Source organism: Apodemus sylvaticus, chromosome 9 (genome assembly GCF_947179515.1).
Source record: "Apodemus sylvaticus chromosome 9, mApoSyl1.1, whole genome shotgun sequence".
In the NCBI taxonomy this organism is placed as follows: Eukaryota; Metazoa; Chordata; class Mammalia; order Rodentia; family Muridae; genus Apodemus; species Apodemus sylvaticus.
Window position 1 is genome coordinate 84929961 of NC_067480.1, and position 21421 is coordinate 84951381.

At 40.3% G+C, this 21421-nt stretch overlaps 1 protein-coding gene across 2 annotated transcripts in view; it reads right to left on the reverse strand.

Moving 5' to 3' along the window:
* Ptchd4 (patched domain containing 4) overlaps nucleotides 1-21421 on the reverse strand; it is a 207058-nt gene that overhangs the window by 34413 nt on the left and 151224 nt on the right. The window lies entirely within an intron of this gene.

A 21421-nucleotide genomic window follows, 5' to 3' on the forward strand; every position in this document is an offset into this window, starting at 1 on the left:
ATGTGCATAGAAAAGACACAGTGGTTCCTTCAACTCAAAGCCTCCCTCTCAAAAGTACTGCACAAATTAAAAATGGAACACCTAGCAGGGTGCCCAGTATACAGTGGGAGTGAATGTATAGGTACCGAAATTAAAACCATTATTTATGTTTAGAATGACTTGTTCACAGTAATATACAGTCTCAATGCTACTTTAATAATGATGGTCAAAGGATTTCTGGAAATGAATTGAAATAGAAACGAACCCTGTGTTGTAAGACAGTTTAAAGACCAGAAAGAATAAACAAACCTTATTTAGAGATAATGGACTCTACAAAGCCATGCATGCTGTAAAATCTCAGGCAGGTATTTAAGTATTTTGTTTGCTTCAGATGCAGTGTGTTAGTAATATACAGCCAATGCCTCCCACATGGGGAAACTAGAAAAGAAATCTCTTAGACATCTTAGAGAATCTGCCTCTCTGCGTAACCAGCATTAGCTTTTACTTTTTTAGCCTTACATCAACAATTCATGTTTGGTAAAAGCTCAGCTTGCTGTTGTCCTAGCTGAGTCCTACAAATAGTTCTTCCTCATCGTCTTTCCTGTGCAAGGCATTTTTATCTGTGCTTCATTACTTCCCCTCTGTAAATGAGTGTTCATCAGTAGTACCTAAGTGATATGCTTTCCATGCAGATTAAATAAGGTTTTAGTAAGACTTTGATAGCATCTTTGAATTTCAGTAGTTATTTATTCATCATCATCATCATTATTAATTTAATATCATTGTTCTTGTTCTTTGGTCTTTTACATTTATTTTAAGTACATAGGGTTTTTTGTTTGCATATATGTTTGTGTACCACCATATGTGTGTTGGTGCCCAGGGAGGCCAGAAGAAGATATCAGTCTCCCTGAAATTGGAGTTATAGACAATTATGGACTGCCACATGGGTATTGGGAATTGAATCCTGTTTTTTTTGGAAGAGCAGCCAGTGCTCTTAATGGCTGAGTCATCTCTCTAGTTCCTGCTTGCTTTCTTTCTCTTTCTCTCTTTCTTTCTCTTTCTCTTTCTCTCTTTCTTTCTCTTTCTCTCTCTCTCTTTCTTTCTTTCTCTCTTTCTCTCTCTCTTCCTTCCTTCCTTCCTTCCTTCCTTCCTTCCTTCCTTCCTTCCTTCCTTCCTTTCTTTCCTTCCTTCCTTCCTTCCTTCCTTCCTTCCTTCCTTCCTTCCTTCCTTCCTTCCTTCCTTCCTTCCTTCCTTCCTCCCTTCCTTCCTCCCTTTCTTCCTTCCTTTCTTTTTAAATAAGTATTTATAACAATCATTATGGAACAGACAAAGTTTACATGTGAACCCAGGCTGACTAAATGTCTGTAGGTCTTTATCAATGTAAAATTACTATCCCAACATCCCCGTATTTGCTGCCATTAGATCTAGCATGAATAAAGACTTTCTTGTTAATTTGTATTTTGCCTCTTTCTACTCCTATTTTGATGAGTTTCCAGAAGGCTAATTTCTATATCGTATCCCGAGATTGAATATTTGTCATTTGTTTTTTCTCTCAGTCTCCATTCCTTTGCACCTGGCTGTGTATTGTTTGAAGGTGACAGTCTTGAAGCTCTATTTTTTTGATGTCATCATGCACTTGGCTCCAGACTATGTTCCATGGGAGAAGGCATAAAACAGATTAAGAATGGAGAGCTATAAAATGGGAAGAAGTGCCTTTCTTCTTCCTTGACAATTTGGGTGGAGTTTTGTAACATACTAGTGGCTATGGGCTTGACAATTGTATGAACATTAGCCGTGACATTACCTTGAGTCACGCTTCCAAATACAAAACCATAATAGCAAGTATAAGACTATGCCTTCTGCCCAGCAGAGACACAGCCTCTATCCTCTTGGTACCAACGTTCACACTTTGAGTTCCTCTGGACTTTCCTCTGCCTCTTATCTCTTAGCTCCTACTATATTTTAAACGTGATTCCTAGTATTAAATTCCATGTTGAGATATATTGATTGAGTTAAGAGATGATAGGTATTGGAAGCGTTTCAAATGGAGTTACAAGTTTCTGCAGTTAGGGGTGTATCAAATAGTGTCAGGACTTGGGACCTCCCCTTGAGCTGGATCCCACTTTGGGTCTGTCTCTGGACCTTCTTTTCCTCAGGCTCTTCTCCATTTGCATCCCTGTAATTCTTTTAGAGAGGCACAATTATAGGTCAGAGTTGTGACTGTGGGATGCCCACCTCCTTCATTTGATGCCCTGTCTTCCTGCTGGAGGTGGGCTCTATAAGTTCCCTCTCCCTACTGTCAGGCATTTCATCTAAGGTTCCTCCCTTTGAGTACTGAGAGTCTCTCACCTTCCAGGTCTCTGGAGCATTCTGGAGGGTCCCCCAATCTCCTGTATCCATTCTTTCTGCTGACTCTCAAGGCTTCAGTCCTTTTCCATCACCCAATACCAGATAATGTTCCCCTCTTCCCCCACTCACTTCCCCCTGTCCACTTTCCCTCCAAGGTCCCTCCCTCCCTCCCCATTTGTGATTGCCTTTTTCTCCCTCCCAAGTGTTCTCACTTGGGTACTTCAGCTTGTTGACTGTTTTGAGTTCTGTGGACTGTATCTTGGATACTCTCACTTATTACTGAGACCATACTATGCTTGTCCTTTTGGGTCTGAGTTACCTCACTCAGGATGATATTTTTTAGTTCCATCCATTTGCCTGTAAACCTCAGGATGTCCTTGTCCTTAAGAGCTGAGTAGTATTCCATTGTGTAAATGAGCCACATTTTCTGTATCCATTCTTTTGTCGTGGGACATCTGGACTGTTTCCAGCTTTTGGCTATGACAAATAAGACTGCTATGAATATAGTGGAACATGTGCTCCTGTGGCATGGTGGAGCATCTTTTGGGTATATCCCCAGGAGTGATGTAGCTTGGTCTTCAAGTAGTTTCATTTCCAATTTTCTAAGGAACCTCCAGATTGATTTCCAGAGTGGTTGTATCAGTTTGCAATCCCACTAGCAATGTAGGAGTGTTCCTGTTTCTCCACATCCTCTCCAACATGTATTGTCACCTGTGGTTTTGATCTTAGCCATACTGACTAGTGTAAGCTGGAATCTCAGGGTTGTCTTGATTTGCATTTCTCTGATCACTAAAGACTTTGAGCATTTCTTTAGGTGCTTCTCAGTCATTCTAGATCCCTCAGTTGTGAAATCTCAGTTTAGTTCTATACCCCATTTTTTTTAATTGGGTTGTTTGGGTTTTTGGTGATTAGTTTCTTGAGTTCTTTATATATTTTGGATATTAGCTCTCTATCAGAATTTTAGGGAACAGTCTTTGGCTGTATTTAAAGTCTTGTATTTTATCATCTGTTGGCATAAGTTTGAAAATCTCTGTCCTGTAAAATTTCCCCCCAAACAACGTGTTTTTCCCCCAACAGTGATCTAAATTTCAGAGTCAACACACACACACACACATTTCTCCAATATGCAATAATTAATTCAGCTCTTCTCTGGGACTACAGGTTACCTTCCTCCTATTTAGCTCGAGTAGATTTTTCATTAATGGACGACCCTGGTGGCATATGTTCCCTGAGTTCCTTTTATGCTACTTCCCAGTGAGGTACTGTTTCTTGTCTCTTCTCTACCAAGAAAATACCTTACTCATTCCTCTAATGCAGCAGCCATCCCATTTTCATGTCTCTGAACCAAAGCAATGCTCTGTTCTTTTCTGTTACACCCTTTCCCACTCTACACAGGGAATGGAGAGTGAAGGCATTGGACTTGGGTGGTGAGCTGGTACTGGATCAGATGACAAGGGTACTTGATCCCCAGCACTGTGATGAAGACCGTGGGAATCTGTCCAGATTGGTATAGATAAAAGGGAAGAAGATTCTTTTCAAAAGCAAGTTACTGTGAGTAGTGGGTCTAATGTATAGAAGCAAGAGAACCTAAGTTCTTTCCTTACCATTAACATTTTTTTTTTGTTTTTAAAATTTTATATAATTTGGTCTTTGGGTTCCTTCTTCAGCCCACTGGTCACTTTCATTCTTCCTTAAAACCAAATTTTAATCTGACATTTTGAGGACTTGATACAAGAACAGTACAGCTCATTATTCCTATTTTTCACTCCTCTCTAACCTATATATCTCTCTCTCTCTCCAAATTTATGATCTTCTTTAATTACTCCCATTGCATGTACACCACACACACACACACACACACACACACACAAACAATTATGTCCAGCCTATTGAATCCATTTGGCATTTTCCCTCTATACATATCCCAGGGGTGACCCCTTGGTATTGGATAAGGGATATGGGAGCTCTTCCACAGACAGAACCGATTCTCATTTTTCAGCAGCCAGTGAATACCTGTAGCTCTTCATCTAGAGGTAAGACAATGTGAACTATCGTCTGTCCACACTGACATGGTCATTGCTATTGTCATTAAGCTGGTCTTGTTCGGGAAACCATATTCTTAAAATGTAAGAGCCATTCCCCTGGCTCTTACAATGTTTTTGCCCCATCTTTTTTGCAATTTCCTCTGAGTTAATAATAGTTTTTTTTATTCATTGAAAGTCGTTTTGCATTTATACAATGCACATTGATCATATCCACCCACTTCTTCCTCCTTCCAACTCCTCCACTTCTCCTCATGCCTTCCTGCTGCCAACTTCATGTCCTTTAAAAACTGCTATTAGTAACTCTCTGCAATTACTCGTGAGTGCATAGCCATCCACAGCCATGGCTTTGAAGGAGAGTAGCTCAGCAGTCACTAAGTGCCAATAACTCTATTTTAACTGTACAGCTTTTTAGAATTATTATAGAGGAAAGATCATTAGTAGGTATTTTTAAACCATGGCATGCTTGAGGAGGATTGGAATTATAGAAGTTCTGCATTCTAACTTTATGATAGATTGAGTTGTAACTCTTAGACTTGCATTTTGTTGAATACGATGGAAATTCTGATGCCAGCTGCTTCCTGACTCCATATTGAAATGCCCTTTATCTACACCACTGTTCTGTTTCTCAATATTCTTGTTCACAAGTGCTCACATACCGCTGATTTTCCATCACTGCCCATAATGCGTGCATACGTTTGTTCCTGTCTAAAGTTCTATCTATACCATATCAAAATATGAATAATAAGGGAGATATTTAGACAATACAGTAAATATATTCACATATCTGAATGCTGGATATTATGTCCATAGAATATCTTCTGGATGACAGATTTATTTTACTTACTCCCAACAGTGTATTCTGTTTCTTTCAGTGGACATGTAAAATATTTTCTTAGTATCTTGTGATGAATAATTCTGTATGTCAATATAACTGGGCCACAGTGTACCCAGTTAATTGTTACACTTTCTCTTGAGTGTTTCAGAATGAAATTAAATCATCAGACTGAGTATGCTGCCTTCAGTATAGTTGGGACTCACTCAATTTGGTTGAGCCCCAAATAGGAAAAGCTTAAAATAAGATTGAATTTGCTCTCTGTCTAAATGTCAAGGTAGAACTACACTCAGACTAGTTTTTCTGGATCTACAATTTGTTGAACACATATTAGAGACTTCTCACTCAGCTCTACAATCGAACAGAATAATTCTATATAATAAGAACTTATCTGTTATGTAGCTATCCTAATAGATTTTTTTAATGTTTATATAGTGAATGCATATATAATCTTTCACATTGGTTTGGTTCTGTTTCTCTGGAGAATTCTCAGAAGGCAACAAAATAGAAAAAGAAGGGCTCTAGGAAGACAGTTTAGTACACAATATGTTTGTAATGTAAGCATGATGACCTGGGTATTGGTCGCCAGTACCCACACAGAAGCCAGGGGCAGCATACACCTGTAATTCCAGAGTTGAGGAGGTAGAGACAAGGCTTCCTGAAGCTTTCTGGCTAGCCAGTGTGGTAAGACTCAGGTTCAGGGAGACAATATGTCTCAAATTCTAAGGTGACGAAATAAGATGCACAATAACTCTGGTCTCCAAGTGCATGTGCGCACACATGTACACAAACCCACAGGTATACAAACACACACACACAACACAGAATTAAAAGAAGAAAAGACTTCCTTAAGATCAGTCTGCTGGAAAACTGGGCATGTCACTTCCTGAGGACCCTGTTATACCACTACTGGGCATATATCCAGAGGATTCTTCAGCATGCAATAAGGACACATGCTCCACTATGTTCATAGCAGCCCTATTTGTAGTAGCCAGAAGCTGGAAAGAGCCTAGATGTCCTTCAACGGAGGAATGGATACAAAAAATGTGGTATATTTATACAATGGAGTACTATTCAGCCATTAGAAATAATGAATTCATGAAATTCTTAGACAAATGGATGGAGCTGGAGAACATCATACTAAGTGAGGTAACCCAGTCTCAAAAGATCAATCATGGTATGGACTCACTGATAAGTGGATATTAGCCTAGAAACTTTGAATACCCAGGACATAATCCACAAATTAAATGATGTCCAAAAGAATGGAGGAGTGGGCCCTGGTTCTGGAAAGACTCAGTGCAAGAGTATAGGGGAATTCCAGAACAGGGAAGTGGGAAGGGGTAGATGGAAGAATAGGGGGACGGAAGAGGGCTTATGGGATTTGCTGGGAGTGGGGACCCAGAAAAGGGGAAAATCATTTGCAATGTAAATAAAAATAAAAAAAAAGATCAGTCTGCTGAAGATGTGGGTATGACACAGTGTTTATCTTAAGTTTTGTGGTAGGGAGTGTCACTAGTAAGAGGTGTGGCTTTGTGTGCGTTGGTCTATTTGGAGGCAATGTGTCACTGTGGTGTGGGCTTTGAGGCTTTGATGCTCAGGCTCTTCCCAACACAGAAGAGAGCCTCCCTCCTCCTGGCTGCCTGCAAATGAGAGTCTCCTTCTGGCTGCCTCTGGATCAAGATGTAGAACTCTTGGCTCCCTCAGCACCAGGTGAGCCTGCAAGATTCCATGGTTCCTACCATGATGATAATGGGCTGAACCTTTGAAACTCTAAGGCACTAATTAAATGCTTGCCTTTTAAAAAGTTGCTTTGGTTATGGCGTTTCTTCACAGCAATAAAACTCAAATAAAGATAACTTTCATTTTTCTGTTTATATTCATCAAATTTGTTAAAATTTCCAAAATATATGGCTTGGGATTTTATTAGAATTCAATTTAAATTTGAGACAAAAATACATTTGCCTCAGGTGGAGATTAACTATATTAAAAAGCTCTATAATGGCTATTCCACAGAAAAGAAATATAATTATATCTCACAGATGCTTTAGTATCTCTCTGCTTAAAAAGTAAAGGCAGAAATGGGGTTCCCCAGCCTCAAGATCTCTTGTCAATATGAATTTCAGAGGCTGATCTTTACTTATTGAAGAACATGATACATTTGATATGTTTAGTCTATCAGCATTCTGTACACTACTGAGTATGTTGATTCATAATAAGGCTTATACTGTAAGAGCTACCAATATTGAAGTCTAGTCAGAATTTAAGCATATGCCAAAGTGGAGAAAATATTTTTATGGAGGTCAACTGAGTGTGGGTGGAGAAATATGCACTGGCTTTGAAAGTCCTAGGCAGCTTTCCTGGAGCAGTGACAGTTTCTTCAGTTCTGAAGTCAAAGCGTGGGCATTTACAAAAGCTTCTGAGTTGGCAGAAGAGACTGGTATCCAAATCAAAACAGATCTTGCATATAAGAAAACTGCATCAAAAATATGGAATCATAGTGCTATGTGTAAATAATTTGATCGTCAATCACAGGCTTGGCGTTTATAATTACTGTGTTGAATACAACACCAACTGGGCTTTCCCTGTAGCCCTAGGTTTGTCCTTTATTCAGGGAAAGAAGCACAAAGCACCAGGAGATTACCTGACTAGCAAAAGAATAGTAACAGTCTGAAAGAAACCATTGAGTGTGTAACTACAGCAAAGAAGGTGAGTAATTTTGGAGTCAGGTACCTGTTGATGCTCTCATCCCATATATGAACCTGCAAAGTTCCTAAGCTACAGAATCTTAGGTTTATTCAAGTGTATGGTGAGCATGAAAAAGTATGATGAGGATATATGCTAGTGTTAGTTTGAGTGTAAATAAATAGTTCAGTGTAAGCTTTAGCCAAGCTCCAGGTAGCTGATGCATCTGGCAGAACCAAACTCACAAGGGACAAAAGCATAGTGTGGGTGCAAGCATCCTCCTCTGGGTTCTTGTGTGTGCTGGCTAGATTCAGATCAAATTGACACAACCTAGACACAATCTTTGGGGAAGAGAAAATATCATCAAATTTACCTGTGGGCAAGTTTCTAGAGCATTTTGTTAATCGGCGATTGATGCAGGAGAGCCTGTCTTACTATGAGAGGTACCATCCCTGGGATGGTGGTCCTGGGTGCTGTAAGAAAGTCATCATCAGTACCAAGCCAGGGGGCAGCATTCATCACTGGTCTCCACCTCATTTTTTACCTCTGGTTCTTATTTTGGGTTCCTGCCTTCACAACCCTGGGTAATAAATTGTGATGTGGAAGTATAAGATAATATAACCCACTCCCCACTAAGTTGCATTTAGATATTGGTGTTTTTATCACAGCAACAGAAACCCAATTAAAACACTGAGTTCTTTGAGCAGTCAGAAGAAGAGCCTAGCAGGTTGTGCCTTTCTCCTGAAAGAACAAAGAGATTAATGGAACACAAACTGTTAAGGCAAAACCATACCAGACAAGGTTATACTCAACTCAGAAAAGCAGAGGTATGAGTGACTTGTATTTTGGGTAACCACAATATCTAGCAGAAGCAGTTTAAGGTAGGGGACATTTTAGTTATTTACATTTTGAAAGGTTTATATTTTATAAATATGCATGCCTGTATACATGTGTGTGTGTGTGTGTGTGTGTGTGTGTGTGTGTGTGCCCTTTGAGGCCAAGAGAGGATGTTGGATCCACTGGAACCTGTACGCAGTTTTGAATTAACAACATGGGTTATGGAACTAAACTTCACTCTTTTGCAAGAACAGCAAGTGTTCTTAACTGCTGAGCCATCTTTCCAGGTGTCTTAGGGTTCCCATTGCTGTGAAGAGACACTATAACCACGACAACATTTAATTAGGGCTATTTTACAGCTTCAGAGATTTGCTTCATTATCATCATGGCAGCCTGCAGGCATTCATTGAGCTAGAAGAGCCAAGAGTTCTACATCTTGATCTGAAGGCAGCAAGGAGGAGGCTCCAATTCTACACTGGGCAGAGCTTGAGCATAGGAGACCTCAAAGCCTTCCCCCCAGTGACATACTTCCTCCAATAAGCCACACCTACTCTAACAAGACCACACCTTCTAATAGTGTCACCCCTTATAGTGGGTCAAGCATTCAAACACATGAGTCTATAGGGGCCAGACCTATTCAAAATACCATAGCAGCCCTGGGAAGAAAGTTTTATTTTAGTTTAAAGTTTTGCAAGATTTTAGTTCATTATGAGGGGGACAGAATAATAGAGCACATGATTTGTGAGCATGTGGCAAAAGTTCCTCACATAGTAGCAGATCAGAGAGTGAGGGTGAGACTAGGGCCTCATCTGTAAGTGACCTACTTTTGCCAGCTGGGCCCTACCTCCTGAAGGTTCCATAGCCTCTCAAAATAGTGTTGCCAGCTGGTGAGCAAACATTCAAAACATAAGTCTGTCAGGGGCACTTCAGATTCAAACTACAACACCATATGCTGGTAAGGCTGGAGGGATAGACTGTTGACCCTCTTTGGAGGAATCCTCACAAACCACCCTCAACTTCCATGTGGACACTGTGGATGTCTCTAGCTAGTAGGTGGGTCTATTTTGAGTCGGAGCAAGAAAAAGCTTTCCTCTCCACCACCCACAGGTGGCATTTAAGGAGATATGTCTCTTCTAATTGTTCTTTTCCATTTGGTATTATAGAGAACAAAAATAGGAACCCCCTGGAAAATCTTCCACTCACCTCTTCTTGCCTTCCTCTCTCTAGAAGGTTAGGAGCATAGTAATAAGTCTATTTCCTTGTTTAATAAGTCAATTTGATGGTGGCTAATAGGATAGAAGATTGAGGATTTATAGTGAAAATGACTATTATACTGTCTGAAACTGAACAGAAATGATAAATTTGTCCCAATTGAAAATGCTTACATTGGAGACAACAATTGGAAAGACAATAAAATCCCTTTGTATTTATATTGCCCTTGATTGGAACTCCATAAATATTTTAGCACAAAAGCCTCAGTTGTTCAAAACTAATCCCTGAATAAAGTCCCACTGTTTTCTTTTCATCTGGTTGAGATTTCTTCTATGATCTAAAGCCATAATACAAAACAAGATTTACTGTACACAAAATACATTTTCAGTGACCCAATTTAAACTAATATTGTCTGTGGTGTCATTTTAAACAATAACATCAAATTCTAGCCAAATTCTTATAACACAGAGAGGTTAAATACATTTCTCAGAGTCATATTTTGGCTCTAATTTGAAATCTAATGTGTCATCAATAATCCTACTAAAAGAAAGACATCCATTTAGGACATCCATTGCCTTAAACCATTAGTACAAGGATATTCTTGATAACTTCATGAAAAGGGACTGGGAGTAAGGTAATGCTGTAGTACTTGCGCGATATTTGTTGTTGGTCAGTGGTAGCTACATTTAGATCTGACATTACAAGAGGCGTCACTCCACAGTGCAGGTTCAGGCTTTTGTTTCATAAAAGATATTCTTCCCATTTAAAATTCTAAAGGTAGAAAAAAATCACTTGAATCTTATTTGAGGAACTGTTGTCTTTCTTTTAGTAAGATTATCCTGAGTCCAGGTAGCAAAAGTCAGATACATGGAAAAATCTTGAATGACTCTTACATACATAGATCATGCACACAGTAAGTAGTCAGGTGCACAATAGCAGAGGAAACCATAAACCCCATCATGCTAGGCCTGAAATCTTTTAATTTATCTTCCTTAACATATCACCATTCTTTTAGACAATATTGACTCTATCATCTTCATTCTGTTATAAATTTTGTCAAACACAAAGTGAGACATTTGCTGGAAAAAGAATGTTCAAAGGTCCACATGTTTAAATGTGGGTACACAGTATGTGTGCTTTCTATGTAGCATCTTGGAAGTCTAAAAGAGAATTCCATTTTAGTTTCTTGAAGATGGTCAGGCTTGGAGACATGTCTGGGGAGACAAAATTTCATCAGACTGACTTTTGCGGGAGGGCTTACCCTACTATTGGCAGTGTCATTCTTGGGCAGGAAGTTCTATATCGTATAGAAAACTAGCCCAAGCAAGTCATGAGGAACAATTCAGTAAGCAGCACTCCTCCATGGTCTCTACTTAATAATATTGGTTATCAGAGCTGTAGAAAGCAAGCTAGGACCTGCTCTCCAGTAGAAGATGAAAAGGACATTTATGGGCATTTAGAACGGAGATACTTCATACATGTATCAGAAAGATACTCTTTAGTTTCTTTATTTGCACTTGTTATTACATTTTAAGGAAAAGAAAAAAGAAAAAAGAAACTGGTGAAAGCAACAGGAAGACCATTGATAAAAATCCCCATAGTAAAGCAAGAATGAAGAATTGATTCACATTTTGATGTATGAACCTGACATTGATAGTTCTTTGCAATGAGTTTCTCATTCTACATTAGAAACAATCCACTGGGCAGTGGAGGTGCATACCTGTAATCCCAGCACTCTGGGAGGCAGAGGCAGGCAGATTTCGGGGTTCAAAGCCAGCCTGGTCTACAGAGTGAGTTCCAGGACAGCCAGGGCTATACAGAGAAACCCTGTCTTGAATGGGAAGAGGGCTTATGGGACTTTTGATGAGGGGGGATATAGGAAAGGGAAACTCACTTGAAATGTAAATAAAGAATATATCAAATTTAAAAAAAAGTAAAGAAACAGTCCAGGTCAGCTTGAGGGAAAATACTGTGTAAAAACAAAATATCAAAGATTGAATAAAAATTAGGACATCCATTGCCCTAAACCATTAGTACAAGGATATTCTTGATAACTTCATGAAAAGGGACTGGGAGTAAGGTAATGCTGTAGTATTTGTACGATATTTATTGTTGGTCAGTGGTAGCTACATTTAGATCTGACATCATAAGAGGAGTCACTCCACAGTGCAGGTTCAAGCTTTTGTTTCATAAAAGATATTCTTCCCTTACACCAGTCAGAATGACTAAGATTAAAAATTCAGGAGACAGCAGGTGTTGACAAGGATGTGGAGAAAGAGGAACACTCCTCCACTGCTGGTGGGGTTGCAAATTGGTACAACCACTCTGGAAATCAGTCTGGCAGTTCCTCAGAAAACTGGGCACCTCACTTCCAAAAGATCCTGCTATACCACTCCTGGGCATATACCCAGAGGATTCCCCAGCATGTAATAAGGATACATGCTCCACTATGTTCCTAGCAGCCCTATTTATAATAGCCAGAAGCTGGAAAGAACCCAGGTATACCTCAACAGAAGAATGGATGCAAAAAATGTGGTATATATACACAATGGAGTACTATTCAGCCATTAGAAACAATGAATTCATGAAATTCTTAGGCAAATGGATGGAGTTGGAGAACATCATACTAAGTGAGGTAATCCAGTCTTAAAAGATCAATCATGGTATGCACTCACTAATAAGTGGATATTAGCCTGGAAAACTGGAATACCCAAAACATAATCCACACATCAAATGAGGTACAAGAAGAACGGAGGAGTCACCCCTGGTTCTGGAAAGACTCAGTGTAACAGTATAAGGCAAAACCAGAACAGGGAAGTGGGAAGGGGTGGGTGGGAGAATAGAGGGAGGGAAGGGGGCTTATGGGACTTTTGGGGAATGGGGGGCCAGAAAAGGGGAAATCATTTGAAATGTAAATAAAGAATATATCGAGTTAAAAAAAGATATTATTCCCATTTAAAATTCCCAGCTGAAAATTGATATATTCTTTATTTACATTTCAAGGGAGAAAAAAAATCACTTGAATCTTATTCGAGGAACTGTTATCTTTCTTTTAGTAATTCCCTCTTAGTAAATAGCAGAAGTCAAGTTTTTATCTTGGCTCAATGGCTTATATATTTTGTCCTGTTTTATAATTAGGTGTGAGTACTGAAAAGGTTACGTTTGATTTTCTTTGACCTTCTCTCCAGAACATGGATAGAATGTGAGTCATAGAACTTCATATTAGAGGGACCCAAGGAGCAGGAGAGCAACAAGGTAGAAGCGATCTTGGATTTTGATACTGTGAAGGCAGGGTAACAACCCTGAACTTCTTAAATCTAGGCTGCTTATACCAGAAGTATTTAAACTTTACTTATATTTATTCAGTAAATACTATTTTTATAACAGCTTAGCCCCAACACATATCCAACTGAAATATGTATATATATATATTCAAAAATTGCTATTTTATGCTTATATCTACTTCCTACTGATATATTTTACAGTAAACAAAACATGCAAACTGCCTGCTGTTAATATTTTGCAATTTAAACATACACGATTGAGTAATAGTTCAGCGATCTGAGAATTGACTTCATATATATATATATATATATATATATATATATATATATATATATATATATACATATATATATATATACACACACACATATATGAGCAACCTCTTACCATGTCACATCCTTCAGCTACTCTACTGTTGATCCACCAACCACCATAGAACTGCCTAGATGGTGACTCTAGTTAATGGACTATAAGCCTTCACATCATACACCAAAATAAACTACTCTTCCCTCATTTCCATCAAGAATTTGAATGGTGGCTTTCTGAGTTCAGAATCTCTCCTTTTATGATAATTTATATTTTTACAGACTTGATCCTTTGGTGTGTGAGGTCTTCCTCTCAGACTACCTGTTTTATTGTTCTACCCTAGAGAACAGGTTTCCTTTAATGATGTTAGCCACTTCAGTAATCATACTGTTTATACCAGGCCTTTCCTCAGTTTTTTTCTGGTATCCAGCTCCTTACCTCACCAACTACACTCTGTTCACACTCACTTCTTTACCAAACACAGTAGTCTTTTTTTTTAAATGTCATTTATGCTTTCTCACTGTGAACTTGGTAAATTCAGTGAACAATAACTATGCTGATGCCTGAATGCTGCTCTGCTTTGAAACTTCTCCCGTCCAACAAATTCATCAATTTTTCTTAAATTCAACCTCATTAGTGCAAAGGTAGAATGGTGTGAGATTCACTGCTTAGCATATAACATGAATGGTTCAACTCTTGAGCAATGTCAATTTTGAGCTTGGCTGCCACTATCTGTATTTCTTTTGTCATTCTGGTCTTTTATGCTCCTTCAGAGCTCTGCTTAGAGTAGTCTTGAAATGTTATGGTCAGGGGTTTCAAATTCTTCTACATTCCTTCCCAATCCAGCCCCAGAGGTCTACTGAATACAAAGTCAAGTTGTACACAGCAATACTACCACTTCTTGGTATTGTCTCTACTTGCTACTTTTCTCCTCACTGTGATCAAATATCTTGAAGAAAATGAGGGAAGAGTAGTTTATTTTGGTGTATGCTGTGAGGACTTATGATCCATCAACTAGAGTCACCATCTAGGCAGTTCCATGGTGGTTGGTAGATCAACAGTAACTTAAGAATGTGACATGATAAGAGGTTGCTCATCTCTCAGGAGACAGAGAGAGAGAGAGAGAGAGAGACAGAGAGAGAGAGAGAGAGAGACAGAGAGAGAGAGAGAGAGAGAGAGAGAGAGAGACAGACAGAGAGAAACAGAGAGGGAGACACAGAGAGACACAGAGAGACAGACAGACAGACAGACAGACACATGCACACACAAAGAGAGAGAGAGAGAGAGAGAGAGAGAGAGAGAGAGAGAGAGAGAGAGAACTCTCCTCCACTGAGAAACCCACTCCTCCTAGATTCTACTTTCTAAGAGGTCTAAAACATGCCAAACTAGTGCCACTATCTTGGGACTAAGTGTTTAAACCCATGAGTCTATGGAGATCTTTCTATGACACATCGTAAGAAGTAGAAATTTGACCGTTTGTTTGGCTATTTCCTAACTCTACTCATACAGATAACTGGTATTGTATTCTAAACAAGTCTAGGGGCTCAGGTTCAAGAGAACACAGGTTACATAAAGTTATAGGATCTGAGTTAAGATTTGACTGTAGCAATCAGACTTACTTATGGGTAGAATGGAGATAGCAATATGGGGAACGAAAAACAACTTTGCAATTTCCCCCCAATCTTTCATGTGGTCTGCAATTTCTTTAACTGTAAAGATGATATTGTGATTGAAGGCAAAGAAAAAGCAAGTACACTATGTGAGAGGAATTAATCATTGTATTTTCTCAGTGGCCAATTCTGAGCCTCTTAATTAACCATTGAAATGGAAAGGATGTAAGCATGAATCTGTTCTTTGGAGGAGGATAGGCTTAAGTTACAAATTGAAAGTCATTATCCTACAAATATTCTAGAGCCAGTCAATGATTTCATTTAAAAGCTTCCTCCAGGGATGGTGTCTTAGTTAGGGTTACTATTCTGTGACGAAACACCATGACCAAAAGCAACCTGGGAAGAGGGGAGGGTTTATTTCACTCACAGTTCCACACAACGGTTCACCATTAACAGCAGTGAGGACAGGAACTCATACAGGGCAGAAACCAGGAGTCGGAGCTGATGCAGAAGCCATGGAGGGGAGCTGCTTACTGGCTTGTTTCTCATGACTTGCTCAGCCTATTTTTCTTATAGAACTTGGAATCAGTTGCTCAAGGATATACCACCTAAAATGGACTGGGCATTCCCTCCATTAATCACTAATTAAGAAAATGTCTTATAGCCAGATCTTATGGAGATGTCTTCTCAACTGAAGCTCCCTCCTCTCTGATGACTGTAGCTTATGTCAAGTTGACACAAAAACCAGCCACTACAACTGACTGCTTGTCACCTTAAGATAGAAACACAGAACTTTTAAAAAAGAACCTTTATTTTCTCATTGTTCACCAAGATGGAACATTAAGACCACAATATAAAACATTAATAACTTTAAAACTCCCACAGTTTTTACACATTAAAACATTTTAGTCGAAGAGGTCGGCGGCGGCGGCGGCGGCGGCGGTAGCAGTGGCTGCTCCAGCTGAAGGGCCATCAGCGGTGGAACCAAGGCGACACAGGGTCCAGTTAGGCCCTGCGCCCACGACCACTGACCTTCGCTGACCAGCCGGGCAGCAAGCAACTGCGGTTCTGCGGAGCCTTTCGCTGCACGGAAGCCACTTCAGAACTCGGCTGCCCGCCAGTCAGGAGAGACTCACCGCCATCTTGATCCCGGGCTCCAGAGATCGGTCAGACTGAGGTACACAAACATAATCCTAGGCCCAACACCGCAGGGGTCTGAGCCAGACGGGCGTTGGCCTGCACCCAGGCCCTGGGCTGTTCGAGTGGCCATCGGGGCACCAACCCAGCCAGGAGTTTTTTTTTTTTTTTGCCCCGGCCAGTGCACGCGCCGCCATTTTGCCTACAGGAGCCAGAGTGCTCGGGAGGGCAGAGACTGCTAACAAGCGTAGCCTGAGGCTAACAAAACGGGGGTCTAGGCCCCAAAAGGCACAGGACTGACCCCAAGAACTGGGCGGCTTGGTGGGCCATCTGTGTGTCAACCCGCCCAGGAGGTTATTAGCACAACAGACTCTCCCGGTGCTTTCGGGGAGCGCGGACGCGCACGCCCGCCATCCGGGTCACCTGGCGGACCCAAATAACAGACATAGCCCTAGGGGAACTTTGCTCGGACCTTGGCCTCCCAGGCGTTTGCCTGGACTCAGGGCCCGGGCGACAAGGCTAACCTAGTGTGCGCCAGCCCGGTTGGGGAAATCGGCTGCCCAGCGGAGTGAGCGGAGCACAGGGGAGGTCACAGCAACATTCACCTTCGGAGCTCCCTGGGGGTGCACACGGGTTCCACCTGGTCCACAGACACAATCTGGGGCAAGGCCTCAGGCAGAAGCCCCCAGCTCAACTCTCTCCGCTTCAGATCAGCCTGGGTGGCCGCCACATCTCCAGGTCCCTCAAGAGGCTAGTGGGGGCTTCCGGGCGGCCAGCTGGGAGAAGTCGGTGTGCTCCAATAAATCCTGCGGGCCCCAGCGGGAGCCTTCAGGTGCCTGCTTCGGGATCTGAACAGCCTGGACAACAGCACCCTGTCTACAGGCAGTGCAGAGTGTAAGCTGTGCACCAGAGGCCAACGGGGAAGGGGCAGCTTGCACTGGTGAGTCCAGCACTGACAAGACCAAGTAACACCAGTGAGAGCTAGATGGCAAAAGGCAAACGCAGAAACGTCACTAACAGAAATCAAGGCAATATGGCAACATCTGAACCAAATTCTCCTCTACCAGCAAGTCCTGGATACCCCATCACACCAGTAAAACAAGATTTGGATTTAAAATCACTGGTCATGATGCTGGTACAGGAACACATGAAGGACATTCAGGAGAAAATGGATCAAAAGTTAGAAGCCCTTGCAAGGGAAACACAAAAATCATTGAAAGAAATCCAGGAGAATACAAAAGCCAACAAGGAGGAAATGCAAAAAACACTTAAAGAAATACAGGAGAACTTTGCTCAACAGGCTGAGGTCATGAAAGACGAAATACAAAAATCTCTTAAAGAAATACAGGAGAACTTTGGTCAACAGGCTGAGCTCATGAAAGAGGAAACACAAAAATCTCTTAAAGAATTACAGGAAAACACAAACATGCAAGGGAAGGAGCTAAGCAAAACCATCCAGGATCTAAAATCAGAAGTAGAAACAACTAAGAAAACTCAAAGGGAGACAACTTTGGAGATAGAAAGCCTTGGGAAGAAATCAGGGGACAGAGATGCAAATATCAACAACAGAATACAAGAGATAGAAGAAAGAATCTCAGATGCTGAAGATTCCATAGAAACCATGGACTCAACAGTTAAAGAAAATGCAAAGTGCAAAAAGCTTGTAACCCAAAATATCCAGGAAATCCAGGACACAATGAGAAGACCAAACCTAAGGATTATAGGCATAGATGAGAGTGAAGATTTACAACTTAAAGGGCCAGCAAATATCTTCAATAAAATTATGGAAGAAAACTTCCCTAACCTAAAGAGAGAGATGCCCATGAATATACAAGAAGCCTACAGAACTCCAAACAGACTGGACCAGAACAGAAATACTTCCCGTCACATAATAATCAAAACACCAAATGTTCTAAACAAAGAAAGAATACTAAAGGCAGTAAGAGAAAAAGGCCAAGTAACATATAAAGGAAGACCTATCAGAATCACAGCAGACTTTTCACCTGAGACTATGAAGGCTAGAAGGTCCTGGGCAGATCTCATGCAGACTCTAAGAGAACACAAATGCCAACCAAAACTACTATATCCAGCAAAACTCTCAATCACCATAGATGGAGAAACTAAGATATTTCACGACAAAACCAAGTTCACCCAATATCTATCCACAAACCCAGCCCTAAAAAGGATAATAGGAGGACAACACCAATACAAGGAGGGAAACTCCACCCTGAAAAAAGCAAGATAGTAACCTTTCATCAAACCCAAAAGAAGTTAAGCAATCAAATTTAAAAAATAACGTCAAAAATGATAGGAAGTAACAATCACTATTCCTTAATATCTCTTAACATCAATGGACTCAATGCCCCAATAAAAAGACACAGACTAACTGACTGGATACGTAAACAGGACCCTACATTTTGCTGCTTACAGGAAACACACCTCAGGGTCAAAGACAAACACTACCTTAGAGTAAAAGGCTGGAAGACAATTTTACAAGCAAATGGTCTCAGGAAACAAGCTGGAGTAGCCATTTTAATATCAGATAAAATTGACTTTCAACCCAAAGTCATCAAAAGAGACTCTGAGGGACACTTCTTGCTGGTCAAAGGAAAAATACAACAAGAAGAACTCTCAATCCTGAACATCTATGCTCCAAATGCAAGGGCACCCTCTTTCATAAAAGAAACTTTATTAAAACTCAAAGCACACATTGCACCTAACACAATAATTGTGGGTGACTTCAACACTGCACTTTCCTCAATGGACCGATCAGGAAAACAGAAACTAAACAAGGACACAATGAAACTAATTGAAGCTTTGGACCAATTAGATTTAACTGATATATATAGAACATTCTATCCTAAAACAAAAGAATATACCTTTTTTTCAGCACCTCATGGTACCTTCTCCGAAATCGACCATATAATTGGTCACAAGACAGACCTCAACAAATATAAAAAGATAGAACTAATCCCATGCCTCCTATCTGATCACTATGGAATAAAAGTGGTCTTCAATAGCAACAGAAACAACAGAAAACCCACATACACGTGGAAATTGAACAATACTCTACTCAATGACACCTTGGTCAAGGAAGAAATAAAGAAAGAAATTAAAGACTTTTTAGAACACAATGAAAATGAAAACACAACATACCCAAATCTATGGGACACAATGAAAGCAGTGCTAAGAGGAAAACTCATAGCCCTGAGTGCCTCCAAAAAGAAAATGGAGAGAGCATACATTACCAACTTAATGACACACCTGAAAGCCCTAGAACAAAAAGAAGCTATTTCACCCAGGAGGAGTAGAAGGCAGGAAATCATCAAACTCAGGGCCGAAATCAATCAAGTAGAAACAAAGAGAACCATACAAAAAATCAACAAAACTAGGAGCTGGTTCTTTGAGAAAATCAACAAGATAGATAAACCCTTAGCCAGACTGACCAAAGGGCACAGAGAAAGTATCCAAATTAACAAACTTAGAAATGAAAAGGGAGACATAACAACGGAAACTGAGGAAATCCAAAAAATCATCAGATCCTACTACAAGAGCCTGTACTCAACACAACTGGAGAATCTGGAGGAAATGGACAATTTCCTTGACAGATACCAAATACCAAAATTAAATCAGGACCAACTAGACCATCTAAACAGTCCCATAAAGCCTAAAGAAATAGAAGGAGTCATAGAAAGTCTTCCAACCAAAAAAAGCACAGGACCAGATGGTTTCAGTGCAGAATTCTACCAGACCTTCAAAGAAGAGTTAACACCAATACTCTTCAAACTATTCCACAAAATAGAAACAGAAGGAACACTACCCAATTCCTTCTACGAAGCCACAATTACGCTGATACCAAAGCCACACAAAGATCCAACAAAGAAAGAGAACTTCAGACCAATTTCCCTTATGAACATCGATGCAAAAATACTCAACAAAATTCTTGCCAACCGAATCCAAGAACACATCAAAACGATCATCCACCATGATCAAGTAGGCTTTATCCCGGGAATGCAGGGTTGGTTCAATATACGGAAATCCATCAATACAATCCACTACATAAACAAACTCAAAGAACAAAACCACATGGTCATTTCATTGGATGCTGAAAAAGCATTTGACAAAATTCAGCATCCTTTCATGCTTAAAGTCTTGGAGAGAACAGGAATTCAAGGCCCATACCTAAACATAGTAAAAGCAATATACAGCAAACCGGTAGCCAGCATCAAACTAAACGGAGAGAAACTTGAAGCAATCCCACTGAAATCAGGGACCAGACAAGGCTGCCCCCTTTCTCCTTATCTTTTCAATATTGTACTTGAGGTACTAGCTCGGGCAATTCGACAACATAAGGAGGTCAAAGGGATACAAATTGGAAAGGAGGAAGTCAAACTATCATTATTTGCAGACGACATGATCGTCTACCTAAGTGACCCAAAGAACTCCACTAGAGAGCTCCTACAGCTGATAAACAACTTCAGCAAAGTGGCAGGTTACAAAATCAACTCAAGCAAATCAGTGGCCTTCCTATACTCAAAGGATAAGCAGGCTGAGAAAGAAATTAGGGAAATGACCCCCTTCACAATAGCCACAAACAGTATAAAGTATCTTGGGGTGACTCTTACCAAACATGCGAAAGATCTGTATGGCAAGAACTTCAAGACTCTGAAGAAGGAAATGGAAGAAGACCTCAAAAAATGGGAAAACCTCCCATGCTCATGGATCGGTAGAATCAATATAGTTAAAATGGCCATTTTGCCTAAAGCACTATACAGATTCAATGCAATACCCATCAAAATCCCAACTCAATTCTTCACAGAGTTAGAAAGAGCAATTATCAAATTCATCTGGAACAACAAAAAACCCAGGATAGCTAAAACTATTCTCAGCAACAAAAGAAAATCTGGGGGAATCAGTATCCCTGACCTCAAGCAATACTACAGAGCAATAGTGTTAAAAACTGCATGGTATTGGTACAGTGACAGGCAGGAGGATCAATGGAACAGGATTGAAGATCCAGAAATGAACCCACACACCTATGGCCACTTGATCCTCGACAAAGAGGCTGAAAACATCCAATGGAAAAAAGATAGCCTTTTCAACAAATGGTGCTGGTTCAACTGGAGGTCAGCATGCAGAAGAATGCG